At 37.1% G+C, this 19,397-nt stretch overlaps 1 protein-coding gene across 1 annotated transcript in view; it reads right to left on the bottom strand.

The window, feature by feature from the left end:
- Positions 1-19,397, bottom strand: part of cmss1 (cms1 ribosomal small subunit homolog) — a 76,593-nt gene that overhangs the window by 44,263 nt on the left and 12,933 nt on the right. The gene's annotated exons all lie outside the window — the stretch shown is intronic.

Raw genomic sequence — 19,397 nt, 5'->3', positions numbered from 1 at the left:
TCCTGCAAACTGCTTCACTGGACCTTTTTTGGGGGTCTCAGCAAATTTCTGTGGGCAGGCCTGCATAATCATCCAGTCCATGCACCCATTCAATATTTATTTCTTTGCACTAATTACTTACGAATTTGCACTAATAACTAAGTTTATGATTAAAAAAAACATTGACCTATATATAAATATTCCTATTTTTGAATTTCTATCGTTATTCATAAGTGCTTTACATTTATATATTATTTAGGGTATATATAAAAACCTGTTCTTTCACATTTGTGAAGACAGACATGTCTTATTTGTCCAGCTTTGTGGTCCCTAACTGTTATGTCTATTTGTGTGAAAGCACATTGGGATCCATGCAAAACGAACAGAGTAAAAATCCTAGTATATGTATACTGGGCCAATAAAGATGTTTTTGAGTCTAATGACAGTCAAACTGTTAAGGTTATATCTCTTTTAAATAAATAGACCTACCAAATAAACATTGATAATCCTTTGTCCAAAAACAACTGTTCAAATAAAGCCAGAATATGGCCCAGACTCACACACTTACAGTGCTGCTAATGCAGCAAGTCTCTTTTTATCTCTATAATGAGATGAGCAAGCAAAATAACCCCAAATTGGCTTGTGTCAAAGCTGCTGCATGGTTGCTTGGAAGAAAGTCAACTCTGTATTTTTTAATAGCAAAGAGAGCTGGGTGCCTAGGCAACAGTCTTTCTAAATATGCTTTGACAAAACATGTCAATTTAGCGAAAATAGAGCCATTGTACTGTTGACTGGGTACCTGGTTAATGAAGATAATCTCTCTGTAATCTGTTTGGGGTGCAGACACATGATTGCCAAAACTCAAAAGATTTACTGAGGCTTAGGCGCGCAGATCAACAAAAGCTTACAAAAAGAAAAAGATAAAATAAAGTCACAGTAAAATAACCAACAGATAAGGAGACAATGCCTGAGCGCAGCGTTCCCTCTCGGCACACAGAGTGCAGAAGATTTTCTAAAGAGAGAAACACTGCACGTACAGTTTAGTGCTCTCACTGACTGCTTCTATATACATTTGTCTGAGTGCTTTTATTTTTGTGCACAAACATTTTTTAACCATTTGCAAGCGACTGTGTTCTTCGTTGTTTTACTATTTGGGTCAGTTGGAAGCTGAATTATGTGATGTGGAAAGTAATGAGGACATGTTTTAGGAGAGGGCAATTTATGCTAGAGACCACTGATGCAGTTTGATATCATCAAATAGGACATGTTCCAGTATTTTCCTTTTTGCCAATTCAGTTGCCTTAAAATCAGAATCATAAATACTTCATTGATCCCCTGAGGAGAAACTGTAATACACTGACGTCGCTCTGTACAGCATAGACACTAGTAAGAAAGCAGAAATAATAAGAAGTATCTAAATAATGAGTATGTTAAAAATAAATAAATAATTAAAATATGCCAATTTTGTGACTATGTTTAACAAAATATTTTAAAAGATAAAAAATATTTCTAATATGCTAATTAATTTCTGGCTGGTAAGTGGTGCATTTGGCTGGCACTTGACAGCGTGCACTTGACTGTACTTAAATGCATTTCATGCAGCCTGAGTATCTCCATTTTATATTACTTTACACTTCTTCGACTCCCCTATATTTCACAGTGAAATGTACTTTTCACTAGGGATGCACAATATTTGTTTTTTTTTTAACCAATATATGCGATATATAACAACTCATTTAACCAATAACTGATATCAATATCCACATTTTTCCCCACCTAATTTTAGTGATCATCAGGTCTCTTCTGTAATGAATTAACATCATATTATGCTTTTAATGTATGTAATATTTATTATTGGGTTGTCTTATGGTTGATGTTTTATACATGTTCACTTTTGTCAGTAAGAAAAAATATCAGTCTGAGATATCAGCAGAAATCAGCATGTTGGCTAATTCCAATATTTATTTTAAAGCCAATATCTGCCAATACTGATGACGTACCGATATTATTGTGCATCCCTAAAAAGTCTAAATACTCTGTTCTTGAACCACTGACTTAAACACACATATGCACAAATGTGATGACTTTAGACTCAATATGACAAAATCAAAAAAGACTTTTTGATTTAGACTTCAACAGCAATGACTCCTGACTTTACTTGGACTTGAGCCTTTTGACTTGAAAATACTTGATACCTTCCCACAGTCAGTTTAGGAAGCTAAATCTAAAGATATTTTTCCAATATGAGATGAGATAAATACAACAAGAACAGAAACATCTTTAAAAAATAATTGTGGTATGTTGTGGTGTTGGTTAATAATTGTTTCTTCTAATACAAGTTGGCTGATAAACATGGTAAAAGCTGATTTTAAAGTTTCACAAGTGTTCCCCTGGGATCTAGAGAAAACAATTGTGCTTTCGTACAGCATATTGTTCCTCATGAAAATGCAGCCAAACGATGAACAGAGAGAATGACAAATGGGAAAGAGGCCTGTGTTTTACAGAAATGATGCTTAATTACATACAAAGCTGCCATTTAGAGCCCATTGTCCTCCCCGAATGTTGGCAGACCTCGGCGCAATGTGTTGACTGCATCCGTCCTTTCTCTTTCTTGATTTGTTTTTCTTCCCCCATTTTGAGGGTTATACAGCATAACCATTCTGAACCCCTTATAATTTCCCCCGTAATCAGTCTGTTCTTTTTTTGTGGCAAAGCTTTAATCAAACATCTCATAGCCTTTACAAGCCAGAAATGTGTTGTTCCGACAGAAACACAAAAAAGCATACAATTACTCCCAGAGGACCTGTCCCTCCTCTCCGCTACAGCTGCAGGAAAGAGGGCACTATTCCAAACACGTCCTCCTCCTTTCTCTCCTCTTTCTTCTGTGCGCTGGAAAATAGCATCACCCTGCCCAAACCATAATGACAGAAAATGCAAAGATGTGTTTTGTAATGGGTACTATGTGGAAATACTCAGTAGAACGGTAGGTTACTGCCCTCCTCCTCATATGGTAGATCATGCCCTATAATTGCATATGTCATTTTCTAAAAGGTTAACATTTGAGTTTTATAAAGTAAATATAATTATAGAAATCCTTTATGTGGCATCTAATTAAGTGTCAGAGAGAACAAAAGGATGCACCTTTATTTCCGTTCAAGGTTTAATGGTATGGTACATTATGTGGTGGAGACGGAAAAATATATACATGCAAAACTCAAATTATGAAATCAACATATCAGTCATATGTGTGGCTTGGAAAATCCAATATATAACTGTTACCACTCTATCTATAACTGTTATAACTACATATGTAAATTTACTCAAGTACTGTGCTTAAGTACAAATTTCAGTATTATCTTTTCATGTCACTTTATACTTACTTTATACTATAGGGAAATATTGTACTTTTTACTGCACAACATGTATCTGAACTATTTAGTTACTTTACAGATGAAGATTTTTTCATAAAAAACATAAGAAGAGTTTATAGCACAGGATGTTTTGTCATATATCAAATTGCTTAACAGTTTATACAAGTACAGCTGCAATGATTAGTTTATCAATCAATCTGTTGATTGACAGAAAATGAATTTCCTATGTTGATAAACATTTAAGTCCTTTCCTCTTTTTTTCTTTTTTTGCGAGTTTTGGGAGTGTTTTTTATCTTTTTTTCATTTTTTTAAAATAAATTAGAGTTTTGGGGTGTTTTTTTTTTTCTTTTTTAAAATTTTGAGAGGTTTGATAATTTTGGGTTTTAGGATGTTATTTTCTATTTTTATTTAAATAATTCTGTTTTTCCTGGGTGTTTTTTGTGTATTAATTTATAACTTATATAACACACACACACACACACACACACACACACATATATATATATAAACTTTTTTTTCAATACTTTCAATATTTAAATACTTTTTCCTGAATTTCGCTACTTACTTTTACCTAAGTAAAGTTTCAATGCGGGATTTAAGCTTGTAACAGAGTATTCTACAATGTAGAATTAGTACTTTTACTCAAGTAAAGGCTCTAAATACTTCTTCCACCACTGTTCATAAGTCATTGCTGTGAAATTGCGGATGTTTCGTGAGTCTGCGGTGCTCAGCACTGTCCTGTCTGCTGCAGGTTGAGGACAGTGGATGTCAACAGATTCAAAAAACGGATCCACAGCATTGTGGGAGTGAAGCCGGACTCTTTAGTGGCAGCGTCAGAAAGGAGGACGCTGTCAAAGTTATGTGTCAACTTGGACAATGTCTCCCACCCACTCATTCCCTTGAGATGCACCACGGAGCAGCACAGGAAGTCATTCCAGCCTGTGGCCATCAAACTTTTCAACTCCTCCCTAAGAGTGTCAGACACTCTGAGTCAATACAGCAGCACTTGGACTTAACTCGCCAGTCAGCAGTTATAATTCCATAATTTATTTATAACATTTTTAGCTGTGCAATAGTTACTTAAAGGTACAGAGTGAGATATTTAGTGGGACTCAGGATTGCAGATTGCAATAGACAAATTTCAACCAGTAAAAACATGGAATAAGCAAATAAAACATGGAATAAAGCAGTTTAATATAACTGGGTCATGATATCTGGAAAGAGACATAGCTGTTGAGTTATTCTATTTAATTACTATATCTATTTATTTATTCATTCATTCATTTATTGGAGCTTTGAGCGCCACAAGAGTGGCATCCAGTTACATTATTTTGAGAGAAGCAGACATCTCTACGGCCCATATCTCCAACCTTCGACACCTCTCACCAAAACAATTTGGACTGATTAGCGCTAAGATTAAGAGGAAAAAATATGTATTATGGATGTTGGGGTGAACATTTTTTCTGCCAGCTGCTATCTCGAGTTTCAAATGTTACCGACTGCTTTCGAGCGTTGCGCTGATCTCCACATCTGTAAGTTTTACAGTTTGAGTAATACCGTAGCAAAGCAGGACACAGAATTGAAATGCAAAGAGATCCAAATGAAGACAAAGAAGTCTAGAAAGTTGGGAGAGGACTGAAAGAGATGAGCGTCACTGTAATTAAAAAGAGGCGGACAGCTGTCTCCTCAGGCCTCTGTGATTGCGCACTGTGGAGCATTGGTGTTAAATGTGTTTATTTTGTTGCAAGCAGCTGTTCGTCCACTTTCTCATTTTAATGATCACAAGAAGATGTTTTATTTTTGTTAATTTTTCTTTCTTTTTGCTGAATGCGGAGAAAGAGAGGGAGGATAAAGGAAATGAGAAAGGACACTGACTAATTATGGCTTTGAAAAAGTTCAGCGCTGATTGCTACACATCCACAAAGACTTCTATTTCCTACCTGCTCTCATTCTGTGCATTTCCACAGTGATAAAAGAACAGCTGTCTGTACCCTGTGCAGTTACTATTTTAAATTAATCTCCTTTGTTTTACCCACTGAAGAACAAACCGGTTAATTTTGTTCATTTAGTTTTTTCAAGTTTGAGCTGAGATTGTTGGGTTTTTTTTTTCACAACAACAAGCTAACAGATTGTTGACAGACTGACGTACGTAAGATTGTTTTTTTTAGTCTATGAGGATTAAATAAGTATATCACTATTGGAAAGATGGTCTCTTCATAAAACTGGAAGTTTTATACATTAGAAATTTGTGCTTTATGACCAGAGAAAATAGAGGATGTGGCTTGTAGCGTTTGCTTTTGCTCAAGAGGTAGAAAACCTACAACTATCAGAACGCACTATGCCACACCGGACCAATAAACATTACATTACGTACATCATTACATTCATATTGCAGCCAAGCAGTGCACTAAAAATAGGTTTCTGAAGACATTTTGGTGAGAAATACGCAATACTGCAACAGAATCTTTTCTTTTCTTTTCTCCTTAAAAACTATATACACAATCAGGACATATGACTTTCTCACATGCATTCTGAACTTTGACCAGTGGTGGACAAAGCATTCAGATCCTTTACTTAAGCAAAAGTACTAATACCACCCTGTGAAAATACTATTTTGGCAAAGGCAAAGTTACAATAAAAAATCCTGCATTAAATATGGGCCCTAAGTAAAAGTCAGTAAGTATATTTAGGAAAATGTACTGTATAAAAAGTAAAAGTACCAAATGCAGATGATTCTTCAAAAAAAAAAAAGAACACAACCAAAAAACTAAAAAAGATATATTTTTTAAAAAGACAAAAACATCTAAACCCTAAAAAAAATTTTAAAAAAAGAAAAAAACAAAAACAAAAAACCCTTTAAATTATGAAGAAACAGAAAATACATCCCAAAAATCAACATTATATAAAAGCAAAAGAAAACAAAAAACATGGCCCTGAACTCAAAACTATTAAAAATGAAATAGAAAAAGACTTAAATGTCAAATGTCTTAAAATTTACCTCTTAGCAATTAATTTGCTAATTTGTTGCTTAATTTGTCAATATTTGTTAATTTGTTGATATATCCGTTTCCTTGGAGATAGAAAAACTGGCCAGAGATGCAGATTAACCCTCAGAGTTCTGATGTTGTTTGTTTGCAATGTATAAAACTTTAACTTTTAATTTATAACTGCATACATTTTAAATTCTGACAATTTATACTAATGACAGCAAAATTACATTTGCATTTCTCTGTCATTGTTATTTAACAGTTATGTCCTTTTGTTATTGTCAATCTTTATGATTATTTTGTTCATTTAAACAATTAATATTCTTATTGTTACTGTTTGGTCACTTGAAACAACTGTCATCCGTCATTGTAGCTTCTGACAGCAAGTTGTCAGAGCTGTCATCTGTTCACAGCTCAGTCGATGAGGCGAATCTTCCACTGCGCAGAGGATTGTGGGTCAGAATGGCTAGAAAAACACGCTGGTTTGCATAATGCAATATATGACCGGATGCAGTATTTTTGGTATACTGCGGGAATACAATCTGTAGTACAATCTCTGTCTGTAAAGCAACAGCCCCAAAGCCAGCAATAATCCTCCAGATAAATATTTACTGGGAGATAAGCAGGGAGATCTGGTCGCTGGTAATATGGAGCAAAGTTCACCCATATCAATATGATACAAAGCTGGTTCAAAATTGCCAAAATACCCCTTTAAATGATTAGTAAGATGACGAGAAACTATATTTTATTACCTGCCTAGTTGTGATATAACCTTGTCAAATTATTGGACAACAATCCAAGGAGAATAAAGTAAACTAAAATAGCTCTCTCAATTTTAATGAGGTTTAGAAAACAAAAATGATGATTCAAATGAATATAAGATGAAATACAGTAAGTGTCATGTTGAGATGCCACAGCTAGAACAGGGGGTCAGCCAGGTAGACAGCGGCTTGACAGCGAGTATGTGACCATGTGCAAATAAACAGGAATTGACCTTGAGCTTTCCAAAACTTCACCAGACATAACTTCCAATGCAGGTCTCCAACTTACAACTGTATTCATGAGCATCTGGCTGAGCTGACCTGCACGGAGATGTGCTGCATTCTAAACACGAGGCAAACAATCAGTTATGTTGCTTTCGTTTTTTGTTTGTTTGTTTGCTTTCAAGGCTGAATTATTTTTTAAATAAAGATATTAAAAACATATATCGACAAAAATCCGTTATAGTCCGTCCGCTGAAACATATATTATATAGCCTACATATTACCAGCATTATACTATTTTTCTATACGACTGACTTTCGCGTCAGATAGTTGTTCAGTGTACACCGTACTGGAAAAATGCGTCCGCTGCCTCAACTGAGATGCCTTCCTGTAGATGTGTCAGGAGGTTAGAGGTAAGACAGAAGGTATCTCGGAGCAGGCATCGTTGTGGCGAAGGTCCCAGTTACTGTCAGCCTTGCCAACTGTCTAACCACATGGGTCAGGCTGCACCTGATGGAAGTTTTAAGGCCACACACTGCAAAGTGTGCGACAGCTCGGAGGTTACAGTATGACACATTGTCCGGTCGAATCTCCAAGTTATGTGCCGGCTTTTCAAAACACCATGGCTTTCAGTTTTGTTGGACAGAGTTCTGCGCCTTTTTAAACATGTTGTAACAGTCTCAGAGACTGTTTTATTTATGTGTTCATTTGATACGTTTCAGTTGTAAATTCTTCAGCATTTAAGTTCATAAAGTTGTTAAAAAGTCATTAAAAATGTAATAAATAAGGTGTTAAAAGGGGTAAAAAAAAAAAGTAAGATAAAAAATGTGTCTCAAAGGTACTTAAAAATGAAATGTTGATTGAAAAAAAATGTTGGTAAATTGTACTGCCTTTAATGTAAGGTCTTAACTTAATGAGAGGGAGAGTAACACAACTCAATTACAGTTGATGGTATTGCGGGAAATGTGATGTGACCAGTAAGTTATTAAAAATATTGATACATTTAAAAGTAAAATTAAAAAGTATGGCTTTTATGTAGTGTCTTGCTATTTTACATATTTTGTTTTGTTTTATGGTTTTTACTCATTCTGTTATTTAAGATCCATTTTCGCTTATTTCATACGTTTTTGGTTTTTCAATCAGACAGTAAAGCATTTTGGATTTTAGAAAGGCCGTCATAAATAAACGAGTCAGCCTTGAGAGGTCCAACACATGCATTTTTCAATAATAGCGAAGGGCCAAATTGTAAATGTAAATTTAGGGTATTAATGCATTCAGCACAAATCTTTTCAAAAGATAAATAAAGGAGCTGTCAAAACTTTCAAAAGATCAGCACATTTGTTGTTATGAATACTGACCTTTGTTCTCAAGAGATCATACATTTGAAAGCCAAATTTGTCTTCTTATTCATACCTTTTGTTTTCAGCAGATGGAACAGAAACGAAGTTCCCGTGTGTGAGACCTCTGAATGTTTGGGCACAGCTTGTTGACGCTGCAGACAGCAGAGACTCTACAGTGTGGGCAGAGTGACACGACATCTTGTCCCCTCTCTAATTATGGTAAGTGACGAAAGTGATTGTTGTTAGCTGCAGAAGTGACAGCATTAAAGGGCGGAGGGCCACCCACACAGCTGGGAGCTTAGCGACACATACATATTTTTGCCTCAACACGTACATCACTGGAGGGACACAGAGGCACAAAACAAGGTGAGAGGGGATTTCTGGGTAATGCACCTGTCAAGTAGGACCTTGCTGAGTACGTGCTGTTATGTGACCTGGCAGAGGAAGGCCGTGACAGTTGGAAAATCAACAAACACCTGTGCTGCTGGCTAAATGAGATGTATAGCATACAGGCTGCTTATGAATTACTCTCTGCAACTGCAGAAAATGTTAATGTGATGTGTTTTATCAGTTTACCAAACAAAATGTATCACCTCATAGTCAAGTCTGTAAATTTACACACCTGCAGATTTGGTGATGACATTTGAGAATCTTGCTGCAGTGCATCATAAAATACTAAATAAACAAGATGATATACCCTGTAACCTTCATTATTAACCACGATTTCTAGAGAAATTAATCAAATATCACTTTGCAAACAATACCTTGGCCTTTGACTTATTTGGATCATGTGGGTGTTTGTTTAATATAACCCTAACGCTTCAAATAACTTCAGTCACAGTTTATTACTTTGAAATGTGCAAGACATTTTTGTGGTTTTTCTATGGTGAATATTAGGTGGGTAATATATAGGAAATATATAGGAAACAGTTATGAGGCAGGGCTCGGTGATATGGAGAAAATCAAATATCCCAATTTTTAAAATTGTTTTTATCAAAGACCTGATATTGGGACAGTGTTGTCGGATCACCTGTATAAATATATGTATATATATATATATATATATATATACATAAAAAATTGGATCATGTGGGCATTTGTTCAATATGACCTCAATACTTCCTTCAGAATGTATTATTTGAGAGGTACAAGATAAGAAAAATGGGTATACATACATACATACATATATATATATATATATATATATATATATATATATATATATGTATGTATATATATATATATATATATATTCCAACAGCGCTCCTGATGAATTGTCCAGTTTCAAAAGTATAACATGAATTTGTGGCAGCAGATGCTTGATACAAATAAATGAATGTGTAGGAAACACTGATGGATGAGTTATATGAAAAGTTCAGTTAAGCTCAGAAAATCACATCACTTACTGAACCAGAAAAAGACAACAAGTTCGATATTACACCTTAAAAATCTAAAACAACATCTGGTCCCAAATCTCAAGATCGATATAATATCAATACATTGCTGAGCTTTGTATTGAAACACAGCGTATTGAAAAACTGCCGGAGAGCTGATGCACTTCAAAAGCAACAAATCTACAGAACAGCCTGTAGCTCATTGTCAGGCCATCAGTATCAATTGTTCAGGAAGTCAGTGTAAATATTATTGAATCAAATTTAGGCCTCGAAAAGACCAACTGCCTCAAATGTCTGGTTTTATCGATTGTTATTCAGCAATAGACAGTTGACATTTTCAGAAATCTGATTCAGTCCGTTGTTATAGAATTAATGTTCTCTGATGTAAAAGTTCTCACCCATGAGGGTGAAGGCAGGACGGGACAGACTGTATCTGTTGAAGGCAGGCTGATGCTATTTTAACAGAATAAATAAAAAGATGATCACAATGAATACATCATATTTCCTCTTAAATACTGACCTCATTTGGCTGTACAGAGGAGCTTCGCAAAGGAGGTTTAAAGTGGCAGGTCTTATTGTGAAAAGTCTGTCTTGAACAAACTGAACTGGGTTGTTTAAAAAATATAAAATAAAATTAAAAAATCCAGCACATATAAAACATGTAACACTGGGAATAGAATATTACAGCAAAAATAGAAAGAACCACTGCAATTAAAAAAGCAAAAGAAAACTTTGGGCAGAAAGTTGTAGACCAGCAGTAAACTTTGAACTCTTTTTTTTTTTTTTCAGCTCGGTTTGGTAAAACACTCTCACTCGAGCTGTCTCATTAGGGGTCCAAGTCCAAATGAATGAGAAATTCAGTAAAATTTCTGTGTGTGCTTAAAATCAAAATGAGAGATGCATGAGATACAACATGACATTAAAAAAAAAACAGCAGCAAGGTAATTTTATAGCAAGAAAAAAAAGTTTTCCCCAGCAGATGCACGGACACGATTTTAGATCAGAAAAGTCAGAAGTCAGAAAAAACAAACGTTTCCTGCTTAAACGTTTCATGCAAGAACCATTGTTGCGTAAATGGCCCCTCAGGCTGGCAGACTGATTAGAACAGCCAAAGTTACACCCGAAAACTAACCTGACTGAGACCAGGCTACATAACTTTACATGTTAATGTAGGTCAGGCTGTGTAAGCCTTCAATATGGGTAGGAAATTTTCAAAAATTAATTTTGACTTACTGAAACAAATCTGGTTTAACTGTCATTATGAAACGCTCGTCATGCAACATTAATTTCTCAACTGCTATTCCTGAGGTCAAAAGTGAACTTGAGCTTTTAACCAACAAGGATGAGAAGTCTTTAAACTGCACAGAAGTTGGAATGGATATTTGGATATCTACATATTCAATGAAAACTGCTCATTAAGATGATGTGATATGATGTGATGTGACTGAAAAACTAACAGTCAGACTTTATGGTGACATTGTTTTCAAAAGTATCATCAATAAAGTCCTAAAACTTTGTAAAACTCAGTTCTAATGTCCCTAATGTAATGCAGATGGCCATAAGCTAAGCACACAAAAATGTCTCTGTACAGTGCATTAAGTGACTCTATTAAACTTTTCTGCAAGCACATTTTAAGAATTGTTTGTGTATCTAAATTTTGCTATACTCTTGTGTAATATTGACCATATGGTGGGTTACTGGACTGCAAGACCTAGAGGCAAACAGAATGGCTTACAATATTCACACTGCTGTCACTGTGCAGAAAGATGCAGAAACAGTGGACAACTTTTTCTAGTCAATAAGAACACAGCCAGGAGATAAACTTTCTATAGCGTGGTGTGCAGCGGTAAAGCTGCTGTGGTTCAAGGGGATTTATTTCCCCAGAAGATGAATCTGTGGTTAAAAGACTTGCACGGAAAACAGCATGATGACATTAAACTTTCAGAGCACACGATTATGACAAATAGACACAAACAAATACTTCTACCTGAAATAAAGACAGATATTTCACAACCAGCCCATTACAATCTGAACAGAGTCCAAGCAATACCAAGGGGTAATCTCAGGCCTGCATTCTTTCTAATGGTCAGCAGAGGGCGACTCCATTTGTATCACATGCAGCATCTGGAGTAAAAAAAAAAAAAGTGCCAAAAACTCCATTTCCTCTAATGGCCACTTGAGGTTGGCCCCCAAAACAGACTAAATCACTGTAGACCCCCATGCTAAAATGGCCAACTTTACAGCAGAAATGAACATGTTTACAGTCTGGGACAAAGAACAGTTTTGGTATCTAAAGCTAATTTCAACATTTATGACAACTGTACGGGGTTGAATTTTTATATAACTTACTTGTTTACATTTTATTAAGCATTAAAGGGATGCATGATTTAGGGCAGGCTGCTTTTGCTTTTAGCAAATATTTAATCAAAACTGAAACTTTCAACATCATACAGCACGTTCCCTGCAGCTTTTTTTTTTATTAAGTTCAGTGAAAATTCAAATAAAAAATGAATGAATAAAAATAGCTCCCTGAGATTTTACAAAGTAAATGTTCCTCCCATGCTGACACTCTCTCTGCATGCATTGCAGACTGCCTTTCCTGGTGTTGGTTGAGTGTAATACACACACTTTTTCATTAGTTAATTTTATTGGCGACCATTAAAAATAAAACGCTGATACAGATAATCGGCAAAATGCCATTATTGGCCCGCTAAACATCCAGCCCGATAATCTGTCAACCCCTGGGCTTCTCAGTCAGAATCACCCCTCACTCCTCCACAGTACCAGCCTCATCAAAATAAGTTCACTACTGGCTCCAAAAAACAAGATAATGACCTCAATACTGAACTCAAGGCTTCAAAACACTCATCCACAAACCAATGGGTGACGTCATGGTAGCTTTGTCCATTATATTTGAAGTCTATGGTTAAAATATGGTTCAAACTTTACAGCAGAAATAAACATGTTTACAACCTGGTTCCAAAATCCTCTCTTTAGCCAATTTCTCTACTCATGACAACTGTATGGGATTGAATTAGCATATAGCTCAACCTTTGAAATGTTATTAAGGCTTAAAATTTATGGAAAATGGGTGCTGTCCGTTGAGTCGCTACCACAGATTGACAGAGTTTAGGCATATGGATAAAAAAAATTGAATAGGAAGAGTCAGAATTGACCTTGTTTACAGTTTGAGGTGTCTTGATAACAGTTTTATATACATATTCTTTACAATGGTGGTCTAAGTAGAAAATGCTTTTGTGCTCACATTCACACATTCAGGGATATTTTTTTTTTCTGCAATACTGCAAATAGTCATTGGGAAAAATCAGACGGAGGGCCTAGCTCTGGGGACATAATTGCTGCCATGGCAACAGTGTTGGTAGTTAGTTGTACTAAAAGACCCTCTAACAGGGAGTCAAATATTCAGTTTTTCAGTATATACATTTTGTTTTCATGGTTCTAAGCCTGTTTTTTCCAAGCACATTTTAGCATTTGCATTTTCACAGTTAACCATGGGTGCAAATGCACCTTGCTTACCAAGCTAGCAGCCAGTGTTAGCTTCACTTTCTCCTTAAAATATGGTCACTTCTGGCTCCAACAAAACCATATGGCGACAGCCAAAATGCCAAACTTAAGGCTTAAAAACGAATATTCACAAAGAAATGGGTGAGGTCATCCATACAGTCTATGGATTGTATACAAATCTTGGGAAAAAAATGAGCCTACCTTTCACTTGATTTATTATCTCTGTAAACATTTCCTAATGAATTTATAGTCTCCATCGGCAGGTTCAGCACAATGTTGATTTTGTAAATTATGTAAATTATTTATGTAAATTAGAGTAAAATAGACAATAAAGCATCTAAAGCTAATAACACATATATTCAGCTTTACTCTGACTCACTGAGCTTTCACTGAATACATTAAAAAGTTGTACATTTCATCAGTAATTAAACATTTAATAAGATATAGTAAGTACAATGTATTTAAAACTAATTGTTCTTATATAACATAATGTCTATAATGCAAACCATGTACTCATTATGAAATAAAAATATCTGCATAGTTAACTCCTCAAATGGACATTACTTCCATCAATGCATAATTACCGGTAATCACAATTATGAAAGAAAACATACATGCTAATGCTCTTAAGGCTTCCTTTTTACCCCACCCCCAACACTGCACTATATACTCTATGTAAATAAGTAATCACTGGTGAATGCATGAGCTTAGTGAGATATCACACATGGGGATGATAAGACGGGAAATGAAAGAATGAGGGGAATGCAAGAGAGAAAGAGACAGAGAGAGGAGGGAGGGAGGTCGAGTTTGACTCAGAGCAAAGCAGTAAGAGGGTAAGTCAGGATGTCCCGTAGGTCATGAATAAAAGACGAAAAGAATAATTTGGGGCGTTTTTCAGCCTGGTACAGAATGTCACAGTGTGGATATCAAAGAGATGAGTAACACTGAATCATATCTTCTTATATTTTCTTTTTAATTTTTTTTTTTTTATTCTCCTCTTCTCTCTACGTGCCCGAGAGCAACACACATACTGTACATTTTTCCACGAGACCCACACATGCACATTAATATGGTTATCTTGTAGGTGCAGTCACCACGGGGAATTAGCATGGTGCAAATTAGGTTGGATCTCATCCTTAGAGAAGCTATTAGCCCCTCACTACCGTCTTCTGTAATGTATGTGTGTGTGTGTGTGTGTGTGTGTGTGTGTGTGTGTGTGTGTGATGTTATCAAGGAAATCTCTGCTCCACCAGTACATCATGTTCTCCTCATCAGGAAAAAGAAAAAAACTGACTCTCATATGCACGCAAATTAACACACTTCCTTGACAAAAAAAAACACTGCCACTGACAATGTTGAGAGAGTTTGTTGTGCTGTCACTCTGTAGAACAGTGATACTCAACTTTCAGCCTCAGTATGGTGCCGGGTGGTCCCCCCCAATCATTTTCAAATTCACATGAAAAATAAAGTGATTCACACTGGGAATTGTTTGGTGCACAGTTGTACAAAACAGCATCAAAATGAAGCTTGTTTGTCAAAATACTGCCAAAGTAGGATCCCCCACCCTCCCCATTAGAGGTCCTAGCTAAGCCCATAATGTCCTAAAATCCTAGAAATATCCTAAAATCCAAGAAACGGTCCAGAATCCAAGAAATATCCTGAAATCCTACATACTTCCTTAAATCCTAGAAATTTCCTAAAATCCTAGAAATGTCCAAAAATCCTCGAAACATCCTGAAATCCTAGAAACATGTATGGGGGTGCTGCAACTGGCTCTTGGCCTCCTGTCATTTTGCAAAGCAAGGAGGAACCCAGATATAGAGTAAGGAAGAGCGGTGTGTGCCTGAAGGACTGCTGCAGAAAGGAGGGAATCCTTCACACGTACAGCAGCAATTCATTTTCTGATCGAAGTGGAGATAGTGACTGTGAGGGAGCGCGCTGTGGTTTCTAAAAAGACGTTCCTAAGAGGAAGATTTGTCTTGTCACTGTTCTCCGCAGGACCTCGCAGTTTATTACCATTTTACAATCAGTCCATGAGCAGCTGTTTCCATTGATAACAGATTGATGTATTTGTGTGTAATTGCGGGACCTTAACACATGCGGACTCATAACTGCTGTGCGCTGATTCAGAGAGACAGTTATCTGGTCCCCACTTTACCTGTGTAAATATTCTGCGAGTGTTATCTGAAACCCCATGTATTGAAATGTTGAAGTATCATGTAATATTTTTCCACGTCAACTAAAAACTTAATCTCAGGAAGTGTCCCACGAGCGCTTGCTTTTGGGAGGAGCATTTTACAAGTAGCTACACAATAGATTTTATTATTCCTCTGTTCTGCTGTCGGCGGCGATAAGAATAGGAAAAGCACACTGCCAGCAGAATCTAACTAGAAATAGTGCTGCTACATCTACATAGTGTTGTCAAAATAATTGAGATAGCAGCTTCGAGCCTCGCCCAGTGACTAAGGCTCTCTCTGTAACACTGTTTTGATGTTTTAAGACACGAATCTCATGCAAGTCTGTCATTACTTAATATGACCTCAGATGCCTTTTGAAGATCACTTTTTAATGTCAGCAAGCATTTAGTGATCACTTTGAATGCAGACATGACTGAGCTGATCCTAAAGAAAATGCTATTTTTATTTACTTTTTGTGCTTGATTTGTTTATTTATATTGAAGGGGAACTACAGAGGCCAATTTTACACATTAATTTAGGTTTACTTTATTGCAGAGATTCCTTCTTTGCCTCCAACATCCCATTGTACTCTACCTGCTCAGCACAGAATGAAGATTACGTACTTGTCAATTTTGAGACTTCAAAATTTGGGAGATTTCAATTCTAAAGTCAAGATCTGAGCATCGTCCACACCTTTTTTCTACTGCATTTTGTTAATTTTTACATTCATTTTAAACAATGGAAATATCAAGATAATAAGTCAAAACGCAAACATTTTTATGTTAAATCCATCGATATGTCAACATTATGACAACCTGTTTGTGCCGCCCCCATGCGGCCAACAAAATCACTTATAGCAGGTTTAAAAGTTCAGTGTACTATGCAAGATTGTAGATTAATATTTGTAAACAAGTTCTTCACTCAAATTGAAAGTAAAAGTCAACCTCTTTCCAGTTTTACTTTGCTATTTGCGTTTTTTTCAGCGCTATACCTCTTGGATGCCTGCTGCTAACAGTCTGGCACCTGGTCTACCTTTTCATGAAGCCCAGACCTCACTTGAGCGCTGAGGGGGTACAAACTCATTCACGGCCCCAACACAGGAAATTAGAAAATACAGGCAGAGTCTTTGCAAAAAAAATACACCTCCACACACTGAGAGTGGGTAATGATCATCGAGAAAGATTCCTTTTGTTTGAGTTCGTACATTGCCTTTTAAGAAAATCCTGCATAGAACATCATTAAGTTTACTGCTCTCTATACAAAAAGTATGATTTATTTTTGGGGGGGCATTTTGTTTGATTCAATTATCTCTTATAAATAGGCATCACCACGTGCGCTGCCTGATATCAAATTTTGGATCAGATCTAATTTGAAACTATCTTCCTCCTCCTTTGATATAAAAGATGGTCTTTATGGATGATAAAAGATACTGTACTGCTGCACTGGCAAAGTGTAACTAATCATGTCAGATTAGTTTCTTGGCTTGAAGGAGGTGTAAATGGAAAGAGGGAAGGTTGGCAAAGACGGTGGAGAAAATGATTTTAGGGAACTGAGTTGGTGTTTATTTCCCCTCAGCCACAGTGGAGCTTATTCACGGTGCCGCCAGTAGATGGAGCTGAGATCCTCTCAATGCTCCAGGGGTCGCTCTGCAGCATGTGGGCATTCGTGTGTGTGTGTGTGTATCTGTGTGATAATGGACACTGATATTTTTTAAAGGGATGTTACAGCAGTAGATGACATTTTAATATCTGTGAGCTTCTGTGTCACTCCCATGACGTCAGTCTTGTCGCTGCAGAAGTTTTCCTCTTTGAGCTGTTTACTTTTTGTTGGAGGTCAGAGTAGGACAGGACCTAACACTCAGAGGCACACTTCTGAAAACAGCGTCTCTTCAGGCGCCTGCGGTGAACTGGCACTTCAGACGCTAGGTTCGGGGGCTGAGTTAGGGGGTTAGTTCTGCACAGTGGGACCCAAGTTGGCGTTTGAGGCAGGGTAAGCATGTCTCTCTTTGCCTCATCTTCTATCTCCCTCTCTCATGCTCGCCCCAGTGTCTCCTCTCCCCTCTCTGTGTCCCTCTTAAGTTTGCCTATCAGCCCTCTGGCCCCGAGGAGCATCTGTGCCCCTCCTCATTCCCCATATGCCCCGTGCCTTTAAGCCTGGCCCCCAACGCTGGAGCCGATCACTTATTCATCAGCGGCATGAATTAACAATCGTCTATTTTCCATCACACCAACAACCTGATGGCTGATTTCACTCCTGACCTGCTTCTGGTTTTACTTGTACATCACGCAAACACACAGATGGCACACGGGAAGTGGGAACCTCGACATGTCAACATGCAGACGGAGAAAGGAGTTATCAACACATTGGCAACATGCAAAAATACGGTCTTACTACTGTTGCACAACATCTACATCTAAAATTGAGGACAACGGCCCTGTCTCAGCTGTCTCAGCAGCTGAATGGCGATACAGAAGAGTTGATGTTAGCAGATTAAATTGAAGATATGTCCTCTGATGCTGAGCCACAGTCTCTGTGAGACAGTCGTCTTGTCGCTGTCAAACTTTAAAACTGTTCCTTGTTCTGCTGCTGTCAGCTGTCATTTCACAGCCACGTTTATGCGACCAATCTCCAGGTTTGATCAGAACCAGCTGTCCAATGCGTCCGTCCAGTGGGCTCATCAGAAATCCCACTTTAAATCTCACCCACTCAGATCAATGGGGTCTAACTGTCAAATGCCAGCCTTACACTAAATGACTTTTCAAGTGATTTTGCAGATAAATGTATAGTGTTGGAATAAAGTCATCAGAGTTTTACCTCATTGTACACGCCTGGAGGCACGGTAATACAGCCGGTCAAAATAAGGCTGCTATCATACGATCTTCACATGTGGCGTTTTTATACTTTATAGCATACTTAGCTCAGTTTTAGCCACTGTAGCAAGAAAACAATCACATTACGCCATTTGAAACGTTTATCGCTAACTTTAAGCCTACAGTTTGTGTTGTCATTGGTTACTAAACTAAAGATGCGTTTCGGTAAATAGCCAACATTAGATGTTACTTAGCAGTCTAAAGAGATGTGAGTTCAGCATCAAACCACATCTTTTTACTCTCCAAGAGCTGTCTCCAGTGTTGAAAAGCCACAGCAATATTTAAGTTTTGCTTCTTACATCGCTTCCTTTCTTTGCCGCTTAACATTGCTTCTGTCTGGGAGCTGCTTGTGATGGGGATAATGGTAATTTTCCTGGAGCTTCTGCCATCACTGTGTTTCTTATACACCAACTAATTCACTGAGACTAACTTCTTCATCCTCTCCTGCGGCACACTAGAGGCTACAGAGACTCACTTATTGCCTCTCAGGACAGCATGTATTATTATACAGCCAGGGACAGCCCTTCTTTGCAATACAACACATAGGCATCTTGGACATAATGTCAAAGGTGTAACTTCTTCACACTCTGTTGATGAGGTTAGTTCATTTTTTTGAATGTTTTAAACTAAAATTATGTCCAGATCTTACACAACTCACCTTTAAGTCTCTAGTGCGCATGTTCTATGGGCTGTACAGTACAGAATCAGTGCCAATTATCCCCGAATCATCTGAAATTGTGGAATGAACAGGATGCTGCACTCAATGCTGTA

The sequence above is a fragment of the Plectropomus leopardus genome, chromosome 10, assembly GCF_026936395.1.
Source record: "Plectropomus leopardus strain MGB_pleo_1.0 chromosome 10, ASM2693639v1, whole genome shotgun sequence".
In the NCBI taxonomy this organism is placed as follows: Eukaryota; Metazoa; Chordata; class Actinopteri; order Perciformes; family Serranidae; genus Plectropomus; species Plectropomus leopardus.
This window is presented reverse-complemented; position numbering and strand designations above follow the sequence as displayed.